The sequence below is a fragment of the Macaca mulatta genome, chromosome 3 (genome assembly GCF_049350105.2).
Source record: "Macaca mulatta isolate MMU2019108-1 chromosome 3, T2T-MMU8v2.0, whole genome shotgun sequence".
NCBI lineage: Eukaryota > Metazoa > Chordata > Mammalia > Primates > Cercopithecidae > Macaca > Macaca mulatta.
Window position 1 is genome coordinate 81,142,429 of NC_133408.1, and position 14,155 is coordinate 81,156,583.

General features: G+C 49.2%; 1 protein-coding gene across 36 annotated transcripts in view; it reads left to right on the forward strand.

Annotated features, from left to right (window-relative positions):
• TNS3 (tensin 3) overlaps positions 1 to 14,155 on the forward strand; it is a 308,803-nt gene that overhangs the window by 122,211 nt on the left and 172,437 nt on the right. For 2 of the 36 annotated variants that reach the window (XM_028845788.2, XM_077996800.1), the window contains exon 1: positions 11,809 to 12,085. The exons of the other annotated variants lie outside the window; for them this stretch is intronic. The gene's annotated coding sequence lies outside the window, so the exon portion shown is untranslated. Of the gene's footprint in view, positions 1 to 11,808; positions 12,086 to 14,155 lie in introns of those variants that run through there. 36 annotated transcript variants of the gene reach the window in all.

The window sequence follows — 14,155 nt, forward strand, 5'->3', positions numbered from 1 at the left end:
GTCAACACATGGCGCAGAGTTCACAGGCTGCTTTGTAAAACAGTAACACTTGCTTCATAAAGCCTTTAAAGAAATCATCCTGAATAAAGGGTTGTTTCACGCTAGCCAGGTATATTTTTACTTTTTTTTCCCCCTGGGAAAATCATACAACTCTCTCACCAGGGAGATCAGCCTTGATAGGTTTTGTGCATGGAAGGAAATAGGGCCGAGGTGCAGGCATTCAGTGAGCACAGATTGTGATTCAAGAGAGCAAAGCACTTTGGAAAATTAGGAGAGTTAAACAGGGGCTTGGACTTGTATGAGGTCCTGAGCTACCCATCATTGGTACCATTTAAGTGGCTGGAAGTTAATGTTGTAGTGTTCATTGTTAGGGTGATTGGGAGACTGAGTGCAAATGATGGCAGAGGATGCAGTAATGAAGCCCGCGTTGCATGTGGTGACAAGGTTGTTAGTATAAACCACACTGATGCACAAGTATTTTAGGTCAGTGGATCTCAGAGTGTTATCTAAGACCAGCAGCATCAGCATAAGTCTGGGAACTTAGAAATACAAACTCTTTGTCCCCCCTCAGACCTGTTGAATCAGAAATTCTGGGATAGGGCCCCTAAATCTCTCTCCTAATACGCCCTCATGGTGGTTCTGATGCAAGCTGAAGTTTGTTCAGCCTATTTTAGGAGATGACTTGCCGGGGTGGGGCTGCCACCCGGGGCCACCTTGAGCAATCCTGGGGGTGTTGAGGGTGCTGGGGGCATAAGGTTACTGAGAACTCGGCAGCCTCTGGGGTTTGGGTGACCTGACGTTTATGATTTCTTTCCACCTGAGAAACTCTCATTCTCTGATGCCTTTCTTCTTTCCATCCTGGGCAGATGACTGTTGGCTTCTGTCATACGTGCTGTAGAAAATATTCCGATGCCAGATTCCTCAATGTGTTTGCCTAGAAAATGCTTTAAGCTTCTCAGTGCAAGGCATTGCCAAATCAATAGAGGTCCTCAGGTAGGGAACATAAATCTGGAAGAGAAGTGCATGTCTTTAGAGGAAGGCGTCCGCAGCATGGACTTGCCACCCTGGAGCTTCCTTGTCAGGAGGAAGGATTCCTCCAAGGCTTTGCTTTCTGTAGCAGCATGAGGCTTCCTAGGAATAAAAAAGTAGAGTCAGGTAGATAAAAATTATGAGTGGACTAGGCCGTGATTATGGCCCTTTTAATAATGTTAGAGTGACAGATGTATTAAGTGGGGACATTAGAATTAGAAACTGGCAAGTTTCTACCAATTTGAAATCTACAAATTTAAAGACTAAATTACAGTTGATTTTCATTATTCGTGGATTCCATACTTGCAAATTAGCCTCCTGGACACAATTTATTTGTAACCCCAAAATCAATACCAAGGACAATTTTGTGATCATTTGAAGACATGAGCAGAAAGACTCAAAATTCGGGTTGCCCACCTGCATGTTCCCATCTAACACTGAACAAAGTAAAGCTCTTCCTTGTTTCAGCTCATACTGCAGACAGGCATCCTTCCCATAGTCTATTTAGTGCTACAGTTCCCCCATTTTTGTGCTTCTGTTGTTGATTTTGCTGTTTAAAATGCAAGTGCAGTGCTGATGTGATGTCCAGTGTCCCTCAGCACAAGAAGACTGTGCTGTGCCTGATGGAGAAAGCACATGTGTTAGACAATTCTTCCTTCAGGGGCGAGTTACAGCACCAATGGCTGAGAGTTTCATGTTAATGAATCAACAGTATTTATTAACTTAGGGTCTCTCTTTGTCACCCAGACCGGAGTGCTGTGGCATGATCTTGGTTCACTGCAACCTCTGCCTCCCGGGTTCAGGAGATTCTCATGCCCCAGCCTCCCGAGTAGCCGGGATTACAGGCACCACCACTCCTGACAATTTTTACATTTTTAGTAGAGATGGGGTTTCACCATGTTGGCCAGGCTGGTCTTGAACTCCTGACCTCAGGTGATCCACCCGCCTAGGCCTCTCAAAGTGCTGAGATTACAGGTGTGAGTCACTGCACCCGGCCAAGGTTATGTGATGAATCGGTTGGTGAAAACACTGTAACTAGAGCTCGAAGGACCCTAACCCTGTATTTCTCCTAGAGACAGAAGCTCAGTGTTGGTCAAATCAGTGTTTGCAGCAACTTTATAGAACACGACTACCTCCAATAACGAAAATCAACTGTAATTGATTAGGTATTGATTAGGGTCCATAGTAACACAGCCCCATTGTCAGGTTTTCACTTAATGATTCTTTCCCTGAGCTTACTATCTTGAGAGAACAGATCCCAGCCCACTTTCTGGCTGCCTTCTGTGAACCTACGATGGGGAGTTCTCCTACAAACCGGAGAGGCAGGGAGAAGAGAGGCACACGGGGGAGGAATTGGGGCAGTGGGCTATCTAGTCTTGGCTCTGGAGTTCTAGGGAGGTAGGAAAGTCGATGGTGCCTCATGGTGGAGTGAAAGCTAAGACAGACCTGGCCTGTGTCCTAGCACTCCCCTCACTGCAAATGGGCTCAGGTGGCCAAGCCTGGTCCTGGGTTTGAACTAGATGAAGTGACAAAGTGCGGATGATAAGGGTTCCTTGCTCAGCAGGCTGCTATAAGGATGGAGAGAGAGTACAAGCAAATCATGTTGCATTATGTCAGGAATAGAGCGGATGTGGAATAACTTGCTGTGACAGTGATCGTTACTGGTATTAATGCAGGGGCAACAAGGAGGGTGATTGCTGCTTGCATGTCACTTACTACGCATTTGGCTCCACATCCAGGCAGAACCTGTCATTTAAAGGGATCAGAATTTATAAGTGATTATTGAACTGAAATATCAGTTAACTTGCGGAATCCTGAACCTTTCACTTTAGCATTCCATTGTGTCTGAAAACAGCTAAAAGTAGCCACCTGTCTTTGACGTACCATCCTATCCTGTCTTTGAGTTCTCTCCAGGGTGTGGGGTTCCCTGTCCTGTTTTTACATAATGTACATCTACAATGAGCCATTGAAATTTCGCATTTGGGGTTCCTCATAGTGTACGAAAGCTTAAAAATACTTAGGAATAATCGGAGCATAGAAATCCTCTGGACTCTGCCCCAGCTGCCTTACAGAAACTTAATGAGTTCTACCGTCTGCCTTGTGCAAGGCTCTCAAAGACCTCAGTGTTCACAGCAGTAACAAATCCTTTTTTTGCTCACATTTCATTGATTTCTGCAGTATTTTATTAAACTCTGCAATTATAATAACTGGTACAACCGGCGTTTGGAGGATTGGGAGCAGACACAGTGGCCATTTGGCCAGCTTTTGACAGAAGATTCTACACAGTGCGGGACTGCAGAGCCCAGCCTGCTGGCTCCAGGCATGCGGTGGGCATGCAGTGCCCGGCTCCTCAGTAGTTATAATGATGTTCCTGGATGGGGTGATGAGGAAGGCCCTTGGGCCCCTTCAGTCTTCATCTAGTTCCTACTTTTGCACTGCTAGAGTCTTGGCTGACTGAGCCCCTCAGTGGGAGCAGGGACAGCCAATTCTCCAGTGCTCCTTTGTGGAGCCCAGCCAGCTGGCTCAGGGCATGCATTCCATATTGTCTCACGGAACCAACAGGGAGACAGCGGATCCATGGTTGGTGGGAAGCCTATAGAGGTGGTTTTGGAGTGACCTCATTTATGTGGTTCTTGGAGGGCAAGATGCAGTTTCATTCCAACCAGTAAGCAGAAAAGACTCACACGCGAATGTGGCTTTGCTCAGTCTGGTTCAGCTTCCAGTATACTCATTTCTCGACATACAGCACTTAATGCAGGGCTCACTGTCTTATATTTACGCCTACCCGTGTCCCCTCATCTCGCCGTAAGCTTCCCAAAGGCGGGAATATGCTCTTTCCCGTTTTTTTTCAACTCCAGCGTTTTCAGTGAGGCTGGACACATACAAACAGCTGGAAAATAAAATTTGAAGTTAATTGCTCAATAAACTTATTTTCTCATGGTGGGATCTATAGATCTGTAATATTAAGTTATATGATGCACATAAAACCTCTCTGGTTTAGAGCACATCCTCCTTCAGCTTCATTGGAAGTTACTATGTGGAGGAAGAGCTGAAAGTCGTTGGATATTTTGTGTCTCAATGCTCCTGCTGTTCCTCCTCCTTCAGTATTTTGGCATGCCCATCAAATTGTCCAATCTTCCTAGTTACATTAACCAGTTTTACTTACTGGATTGTTTTCCCCGCTGTCCCTCCCTTTTATTTAACATACATTCAGTAGGAGGAGGCAATGTTTCCACGTGTGTCTAGGGGCCATTCCGGCCCCACACCTTATGCCACTCCTTGCTCTGCTGCTGCTGTTCACAGTCAACCTGGCTTCCTGCTGGGAGAGGGTAAAGTGAGGGTAGTGCTGGGCGGCAGGTGAGCATCTCCAGGCCACCTGCCCATCCCAGGAGCTGAAGGTTGCTCCTGGCAGTAACATTGCCCAGACACCCACCAGGCATCTCAGAGCTTTCAGATGGCGTCTTGGTCAGCTCAGGCTGCCAAGACAAAGCACCACCGCTGGGTGGCTGCAGCAATGGGCACTTATCACCCTCGGTCCTGGAGGCTGGAAGGCTGAGATCAGGGTGTCTGCAGGGTTAGATTCACCTGAGAGCTTTCTCATTGGCCTGTAGGCAGCTGTTTTCTCCCTGTGTCCTCACATGGCAGCCTCTGTGTGTGTCTGTGTCCTAATCTCCCCTTCTTATAAAGACACCACTTGGCCGGGCGCGGTGGCTCAAGCCTGTAATCCCAGCACTTTGGGAGGCCGAGACGGGCGGATCACGAGGTCAGGAGATCGAGACCATCCTGGCTAATGCGGTGAAACCCCGTCTCTACTAAAAAATACAAAAAACTAGCTGGGCGAGGTGGTGGGTACCTGTAGTCCCAGCTACTCGGGAGGCTGAGGCAGGAGAATGGCATAAACCTGGGAGGCGGAGCTTGCAGTGAGCTGAGATCCGGCCACTGCACCCCAGCCTGGGGGACAGAGCGAGACTCCGTCTCAAAAAAAAAAAAAAAAAAGACACCACTCATACTGGATTAGGGCCACCCTAATGGTGTCATTTTAACTTAATGACTTCTTTAAAGACACTGTTTCCAAACTGTCACCCTCTGAGGTCCTGAGCACTAGGACTTCAACATATGGATGTTTGTGGGAATGCATTTCAGCCACTAACAGATGGTACCAGACATTTTGTCAGTCTCCAGTGGGGAGGGGGACGGTGCTGCCTTTGCCAGATATGGTGGGTAATAAATCATAAACTTGAAGTAATGGTCTTGATTATGGAACAGATGAATCCTCTCTTCCACTGCCCTGCCCCTCTTTCGTTAATCATTCAGTTTATAAATATTTATGTCCTGGGCACCTCTGATGCACCAGGCACTGGGCCCTGTGTGGGGATGTGGGGGCCTGCCGTGGTTCTCTTGTGGGGGAATTTACATTCTAGGACACTCTAGTGGCATAGTCCACTTGGTGCCTGAGACTGACCTGGGAGGGGATGAGGGTGCTTTCAGAGACGGTTGGAGGTGCCGTTTCCCCCTCTGCTCTGTTCTCTGGGACATTGGTTTCATAACTATCCAGGCACTTCAAGTCCCTTTACCTTTGACAAGATAGTTTCTTTTTTGGAAAGGGGATAAAATACGCTTAAATAGAAAAAGATGGAATGGGTTTCACGTTTTGTATGTTTCCTCTTCTCTGGGATATGATGCATGTGGTCCTGGAAGTCACAGCACTTTCTAAAGGAAGTCCTAGTGATGTGGACCCCAAAGCATGTGGCATCTCTGAGTGTTTATCCCAAGGCAGCCACTAAGGATGTTCACATTTTAAACTAGAGAATGTTTCTCATAGCATCATTCATAAGAGTGGACAACTGGAGACCAAAAAACATGCCGTTAAAGGGGGATTATGTTCCATCTGGACAATCGGGTACCATGCCACTATTAAAAATTGCAGTGCAGAAGAAACTATAGTGATATGGACATAAAGCACCATTTGGCTTTTAAATAAGTATGGGTGGAAGAAATTCAGTAGGGGTCCATCCTGTTTGGCTAAAGGTGGTTATCTTGGGGTACGGGAGGGAGGGAGGGGCTGATTCTGTCTGCTTCTTTTTGTGTATGTCTACTTTCTGAATTTCCTATAACAGAGTAACTTTTATCATAAGAATGAAGGTGAGTGGTACTCGTTATTTAAAAAGCTGGGTCTCAGAGCTCGCTTCCCAAGGGCAGTGAGGCCCTGATCTTCACCCACAGGGGTCTACACAGGCTCCTCAGATGGCCTGGGGCCTGCGTGCCTGGGGTCTGACTCCCGAGCTGCACTTGCGGGAGGGGCTGGGGGGACTGCTTGTTCCTCATGCAGAAGCCTTCGTCTGTGGTCGGCTTCTGCTCACGGGAGACGGCTTGAGCAGCCCCGTTTCCCACAGCTCATCCCCGTGCAGACTGATTTGATTTCGTCTTGTTTTATATTACATTTTATTATCATTTTCAGATCCAATTTGTACAGGACATCTAATCTCTCTGAGATAGAAATGAGGGGAAAAAAAGGTTGGGGCATCCAGGAGGTACGGCATTCTAAACTCGAGCCACTGACTCGTGAGGCACTTCCAGATGGAAGCCTCAGAGGTTAGAGGACACATCTGTCCCCATGTTTAAAAGGGAAGTGGATGCCCTGTGCTCAGCTAGTGAAGCTGCCCTTTGGCAGAGCCCCAGGTGACTGACGTGTGTGTGGGAGTGGGGAGGAGCCGTGGGCCCTGGCCTAGAGCACTGATCCTGGGCAGATGTGGCCTCAACTGACTAACCAGATGACCTTGGATAGGTCTGTTGGATACCAAGGACAATATTTCCTCATCTGTAAGAAATTGAGTAAGATCGCTCGTGTTTCTGTGTAGTGTAAACGTCATGTATGTGGCATATTGACATTATTTCAGAATGAGACACATTGTCTCAATAGGTTTTAGGATTGACCTGAGCAGACATACTTCCTTTTTTTTGGTGCCTCAGACTATGTCCTCTTCCCAGAGTCTCCTGATAGGCTCAGGCTTCTGCTTGTGAGCTGCTAGGAGCAAGTGCGGGGTGCTCCTCAGGACAGCGCTGGGTCCCTGTCATTGTCCCTCTTTTTACACATGAAGACACTGAGGGGACAGGGCTCACTGACTGCCCAGAGTACCCTGTCTGTAGGGCAGAGCTAGGATTTGAGCCGGGCTCCCTGCCTCCAAGTCCTTTCCCATGGTCCTTCAACTGTAATACGCTCTGCCTCTGCAGAAAGGATGAGTGGTGGCGGGTGGGTGGAGGGCACCATAGTGTGTAGTGGTTGGAGGGGACTGATTCGGAGTTCCATAGAAATAGGGAGCATTCTAGGTGCTTGAGTGGCAAGAAACCATGGTGATGATGGGTTTTTGATAGCTTGGGTTTCAGAAGTGGTAACGAAGTTAATTTGGTGGAGAAAGTGGGAAGATGAAATGGAGAGTGATTAGGAGGAGTGGCCTCTTGGAGGCTGTTGATGCTATTTGGAGTGAGAAGGGCCTGTCTCTGAGATAGGTTGCCTATCCATGGCATGTGTGTGGAGGTGGGGAGGAGCTGTGGGCCCTGGCCTACAGCACTGTTCCTGGCCATACGTGGCTTCTGCTGACTAACCAGATGACCTTGGACAGGTCAATTAGATATCAAGGACATCATTTCCACACCTGTAAATAGAGAACATTTCAGTGAGGAATTGAGTAAGATCACTCACACATCCCCACTCCATCTTCAGTGGAATTACCCAGCTAGCTTAGAATGAAGCATGGCAGGAGTATTTACACCACAGGAATGGACAGAGGATACATCGAGGTGGTTGCCTCTCCCCGCCCCTCCCCTATCATCTCCTCTCCTCTACCAGCACACCTCCAGGGAGAATGATATGGGAAGAATTGGGCCCACATTGAATATTTTAAAAGTCTTTTATAAAGGAAGTGAGATTATCATTTTCTTAAAAGAAAGGGGTAAGGTAGGGAGAGAGAAAGTTACTAGGCTACTGAATTGTCCTACACAATGGGAGTCCTTAGAAGACAGTCTCTTTAATGTCATTCACTGATTCTCATAACCTTCGAAAGAACTGAGAAACACCCGAGAAGGAAGAGCTGAAAGCATCCTTGAGGAACCAGGACCCGTTGTTACCCAGCTGGTTCTTACTCTTGGAGCTCCATATGTGGAGGGGGTTGGCTGAGGTGAGCATCAGGCTCTGGGCAGTGAATGTCTGTTGTACGTGTGCTTGCCAGGCCTGGACGTGTACGTGCTGGTCCTTGCACATTCCCTGTTGCTGTCTCAGCATCATTTACTTCCTCATCTTCAGGGTACCTGATTCTGTTGGCTTTGTCTTCCTTCTCCTCACATCCTGAATGGATGCCCTCCTGGCCTCCGTTGACTGCCCCAATAGTAATAATGTAATATACTAGTAAAAGCTGGCACGCGTTGAGCATGTGAGGTGTTCCAGGCACGGTATTAAGCATTTTGCATGCTTACCTTACTTGATCTCCCCAGAACTCTGCATTATGTGCCATTTCCACCCCCATTCTCCAGCTGGGGAATCTGAGGCTTCTAGAGGAAGAATATCAGGGGGGATGCTGGTGAATGTTTAACAGAGACTTTCCAGGTAAAAGCTCGGTCAGCAGTGTTTGCTGATTTCTTTGGTATAAATACTCCCCCCATTGCTGATTTCGACCTCCGACCTGATGTCTGGGAAGTGCAGCCTGGGTTCCTGGAGCCCGCTGGAGCCACTCCTGATGCCACTAACAGATGAGGTCCAGGCCAGCAGCTGTCTGCTCTTAGGCCTGACATTTCCACCTATCTCGTTCACTGCCCAGTGTTCCCCTTCCATTAATCTTGCTGCTGCTACCACTAAACCTGGTTAAAAACAATTGGGATTGTGTCACTCCCCTATGCAGAAACTTCTGAAGGACACCTTTCATAGTCATGAATTCATCACCTGGCATTTGGGCTCCATGAGCCCTGGCTTGAGCCTCTTTCTCATGCATCCTGTGAGCATGGCATGTGCCACTCCTGGCTGCCCCACCCACCACACACAGTGTGCCAGATTTCTCTGCCCAGATTCTGTCCCCTGGAGGAATTTGCTCCTTCTACCCCATCTCTGCCACAGGTGCCCACTTCGTATCAGATGCTTTCCAGCCGTCGTGGCCTATCCCAAGAGCTGCCCCGATGGATCCACAAAGTGGCTGGGGTTTCTAGAGCTGGAGATGAGCTCTTCTTCTCCCAGGTGCCCATCACCGCCACCTCTGGCACTGCCTTCTCTCTCCTTTATGGGGTCTTAAATGTGTACTTATCTGGCACCTCCAGGACAGGATTCTCATCCATTCAGTTTTCAGTCCGTGCTGGTCTTTCCCCTCTGTCACACTTGTGTTCTCCCTGCAGTGCCTGAAATGGGCTAGCCCTCCTGCAAATACTTGTTTGCATTCATGGATGTGAAAGGGAAGCAGGGCTGCTCAGAGCCCTCTCTGCTTGTTCTTTCCTGGATTATCCATGTGAATCTGATTACTGCAGGCTAAGCTCCAGGTTAATGCTGCTCTGTTAGTGTTAGTGCAGTTCATCAGCTCTTCATTCTAAAGCAAAAGCCCTACTGTGCCCTTCTGGGTGTGGAGGCCGGTATGGTCCTGGCCTTAGTTGGGGTGATCCTCTCAGCATTCTCTGGGCAGCCCCTTTGCCCATCAGAGCTGGCCAGGCTGGGGTGGGTGAATTAGGCCCTTCCCTCAGCCTTGCAAACATTGAGCTATGGTATGGAACCAGCTGCCTGCAGGACCTATCTCTGTGGCCCATGGTGGCCAGCATCTGTGGGTCTTGCCCCCCTCAGCACCCGCGACATCGCATGTGGACAGGACCAGGTGTCTGTATGCTAGGGGTTTGGTGGGACAGTCCGTGGAATGCCTGTGCTGTGCCCTGAGGGGCTGATCTCCAGGCTCTCTGCAGGGGGATCTGTGTGTTTGTGTGGGACATCTAACAGGACAGAACGCAGCGCTGCAGGGCACACTCCAGAGTGAACTCAGCATACATAACCCCTCCCACCTGCCGCAGAGCACTTTCAGACTCCTGAGATGACTGACGTTAACACGAGCTCATTAACAATGTTGTCACCTTCTAGAGAAGGCATTTCCTTCCCAGGCTGCCCTTGCTGACTTGCTGACCTATGACTGGGAGCCCCTTGCCTGGCTCTGCCTGGCTCTGCCTGGCTGTCTGCTGCCTGCGGTTGAGGACACTCCCGTTGGGGTGCTTTGGGAGAGCTGGCTCTCTAGGCCTTGGCCTGTTTTCTGTCACCATGAAGTAAGGAATAAACTGGTCTGTCCTCAGGGCGCCACACCCTGCCCAACTGTTGCCCCCCAGAGCAGCCTCTCCACATGGCCTTTCCTCCATTGTAAAATGCTGGGCGTTGGACTGGAAACAAGCATGCAGCCTCCTCTCTCCCCGAGGGCTGATGATGAGTGCTGATGATGAGTGCTGCTGGCTTGGTCTTGGTGCCTTGCGGCATCTTCTTAGTCCCCACAGAGATCCTGGGAGGCTGGTGATGTTGTCAACTCGTTTCACGGAGGTGGAAACCAATGCTCAGAGGAGTTAAAGTCCTGTTTAGTGTCTCCGGGTCTGATGACTGTGGCCAGTAAAGGGACAGGTGGTCCTATTTTGACCCCTTGCCGTCACTGCTCTGTCTGCCCCTGCCAAATGGTGGGCAGGTGGCAGGAAGCGCAGGCCGCCCTGTGGAGCTGAGCCTGGTCTGAGCAGTGCACCCCTGGCTAGTTATAAACTGGGCCCCCCACTTTGTGTTCAGCCTGGAAGGAGACACCATGTGGTTTCCAGTGGAACGGGTGCCCCCAGAACACCCTGCCCACTGATATGGTTATGCTGGGGGCCCAGTGAGGCCCTCCCCACCTCCCCTCCCTTGGTCCACTTTTCTATGTGAAGAAATGTTTTCATTATGAAATCGCTGATGAAAATAAAAGAATGTAAGTGCACGTAAGATGTTACAAAAAAGCACACACAAATCTCCCTGTCAGTTAAAGGGACGTGACTGACCATGTAGTCATGAGATCAGTAAGATCAGTTTAAACAGCTGCCTGGGTGAATCTAACAGCTGAGGACACGATGTGGCCCGGGCTGGCCGCCCTTCCTCTCAGCTCTGAGTGCTAAGTGAGTAATTAAACCCCCCTCAGGCAGTTCCGGGGGCCTTTGAAGTCCCTGTGTCACTAAGATCTGCGGTGTATCCAGCCTCCATCTCCCGTTTTGTAACTCAGAACCTGTCTGGGGCCTCATTCCCATAACTGAGGTTTCACTGCATACCTTTCCTTCTCTCTGGCCCGGCCACTCTGTCTTTAACCCTGTTTTTGTGTTGTTTCTTGGTTTGATTTTTATTTTAAAAACTTTATTTAATTATGTCGAATTCATTTGATGAGTCATCTCAAATTCTATTTGGAATGAAGTGGAGCAAAAATGAACTAAGGAAGGAAGTGGTAAAGGAGAGAATGGGGGTGGGGGAGAGGAAGGAAAGAGGGAGGGAGGAAGGCCAGTGGGCATCAGGCATCTGTTATCTGGGATACAGAGGTGAGTAACCCACCCTCCCAGCAACTCGAAGTAGGTTTTGTTTTCCCTGGGGGAACTTTTGAGAAGCCACTTTTGTGTCCCCCACGTCTAACTCCTAGAGGCGGTTCTCCTTAGTGGCTGGTCCCCAGGAAGGCACAGCCATTCAGCTTCCTGGTCAGAGGGCTCTCCCCGTGAGCGCTGTTTTTGTTCCTGTCCCGCAGGCCCTTGGCAGGCTGGCCCTCAGCCCCAGGCAGACATTGCCCTGTGAGCTCCGTGCCTGCGTGCTCACTCTGGGACCGGGCACACCTGCCCACTGCTCCTGGCTGTGGTCCTGGGGACTCCCACGCTTACCAGGCTTTCCCACCTGGTGGGCTGTTCCAGCTGCCTCCTTTATGTCCAGAGTTGCCGAGACATTAACGTGAAGAGGGGTGTGCTTGACTAAAGCAGGGGAAGGAGCAAAACGTAGGAGGAGCTGTTTCTGGAAGGGAAAAGCAGCCCTGGCCGGTGGCCTCTGCCCAGGCCCAGCAAAGTAAGTTCCCAACTCCCCATGTGCCGCCTCTCAGCCAGGCTGGCACTGGGCACTTTGTCCCTGGCTGCCCTCCTCTGTGGCCTCCGGTACTGGCTACTTTGCAGTGAAGGGGCATTTCCAAGTCATTTTCCCCCTCTCACCTCAATGCTGTAGATGTTCGGTGGGATCTTCTGTCCTGAGGAGCGTCCGCCCCACCTGCCCCTTCTTGGGAAATTTATTTGTGAGAAGAGCAAAGGGGAGCTTCCGACTTCTTTGGAAATGCTCACATCTCTGTGTCCTCCCCGACCGTGGCTTACCTCTCCCTGCTGCCAGTCTTCCTGAGCTGCCTCTTTCCATATGGTTCCAAACCAGCCTGAGCTCCTGGCCAGGGAGGCAGGATCCTGTGACTATTTAGTTACAAATAAATAGAGATCTAATCTTAGCCTGTTGTTTCTCATAGTTGAGCATGAAGGCAAAATGACAAGATGACTTTATTTTAGTTTCCCAGCCTCCATGGGGTGTATTTTCTCCGGCAGTTCCTAACGATTGCTGCTTATGTTTACAAGCATTAAGCAGAAAATCAAGTTGGGCAATCCTGATAATTAATTGGTTTCTGGCATTCTTGTTCTGGAAGGGAAAAAATGTCTTATTAGCGGTGTGGCTTTGGGAAAATCACTTGCCCTCTCTGAGCCTTGTTTCTCCTACTGTCAACTGGGCATTGTGGTCACAGCTGGTTTTGTGATCTAAGGGGGAATCCCAATAACTTGTGGATAAAGTGCATTTCCAGGGCCTCACACAGGCCTGACACAGAAATAAGATGATGGAATAAGTAGCTAATATTTCCTTGGCACTTATTAGTGGCCAGGCACTGTTCTGAGCCCTATGTATATGTTTCCTTATTTAATCATTCCAAGAATGCTGTTTTTATCTCCTTTTTCTAGATGAGGAAACTGAGTCACACAGAGGGCAAGTAAATTCCCAAGGTCAGACAGTTTACTCGAGCAGTGGAGCTCGCTGCCTACCCAGGCATTAGTATTCCAAAGGGTGGGTGCTGAACCCCCAACTCATATGTCCTGGGTGGTGGAGGAATCAATGAAGGATGAGCAAATAAATGCCTTGAAATTTACCAGCTGAATGTTGTTCAGGTTGTTGCTTTTGAAAAAGGTTTTACATTTATTTCTTCTCCATTTGCCTGGAGAAACAAAAACAGAATGTGCAGTGGTGTCTCATCCCAACCTGTTTAATTGTCTCCACCCCGTACATAGCCTGGCAGCTGTGATCTGTGTCTCTCGTCCCCAGGCCCTGCATAGTCCTGCTTCCTTGTGGATTTGTCCATGGCTGTTGTTTCTTTTGATTTATTTATTTGAGATAGAGTCTCACTCTATTGCTTAGGCTGGAGTGCAGTGGCACCATCTCGGCTCACTGCAATCTCTACCTCCTGGGTTGGAGTGATTTTCCTGCCTCAGCCTTCTGAGTAACTGGGACTACAGGCGCGCACCACCATGCCCGGCTAATTTTTTGTATTTTTAGTAGAGACAGGGTTTCTCCATGTTGGCCAGGTTGGTCTCGAACTCCTGGCCTCAAGTGATCCACCTGCCACAACCTCCCAAAGTGCTGGGATTACAGACGTGAGCCACTGCGCCTGGCCTTTTGTTTCTTTTTACAGAGCTGTTTACAGTGCTAGTTTTCAGGCCTGATCAGTCTGCTAGGAGCAGCGCACAGGTCCTGGGGACACCCAGGAGAGCTGATATTCTCACTGCGGGCTTAGGTCTTGCTGGGATTCCTAACATGACATCCATAAAAGGGCTTCTTTTTCTTTTTTTTTTGTAGACAAAGTCTCAGGCTGGAGTGCAGTGGCACGATCTCAGCTCACTGCAACCTCCGCCTCCCGGGTTCAAACAATCCTCCTGCCTCAGTCTCCCAAGTAGCTGGGATTACAGGCATCTGCCACGACACCCGGCTAATTTTTTTTTTTTTTTTTTTTTTTGAGACAGGGTCTCGCTCTGTCGCCCAGGCTGGAGTGCAGTGGCCAGATCTCAGCTCACTGCAAGCTCTGCCTCCCGGGTTTATACCATTCTCCTGCCTCAGCCT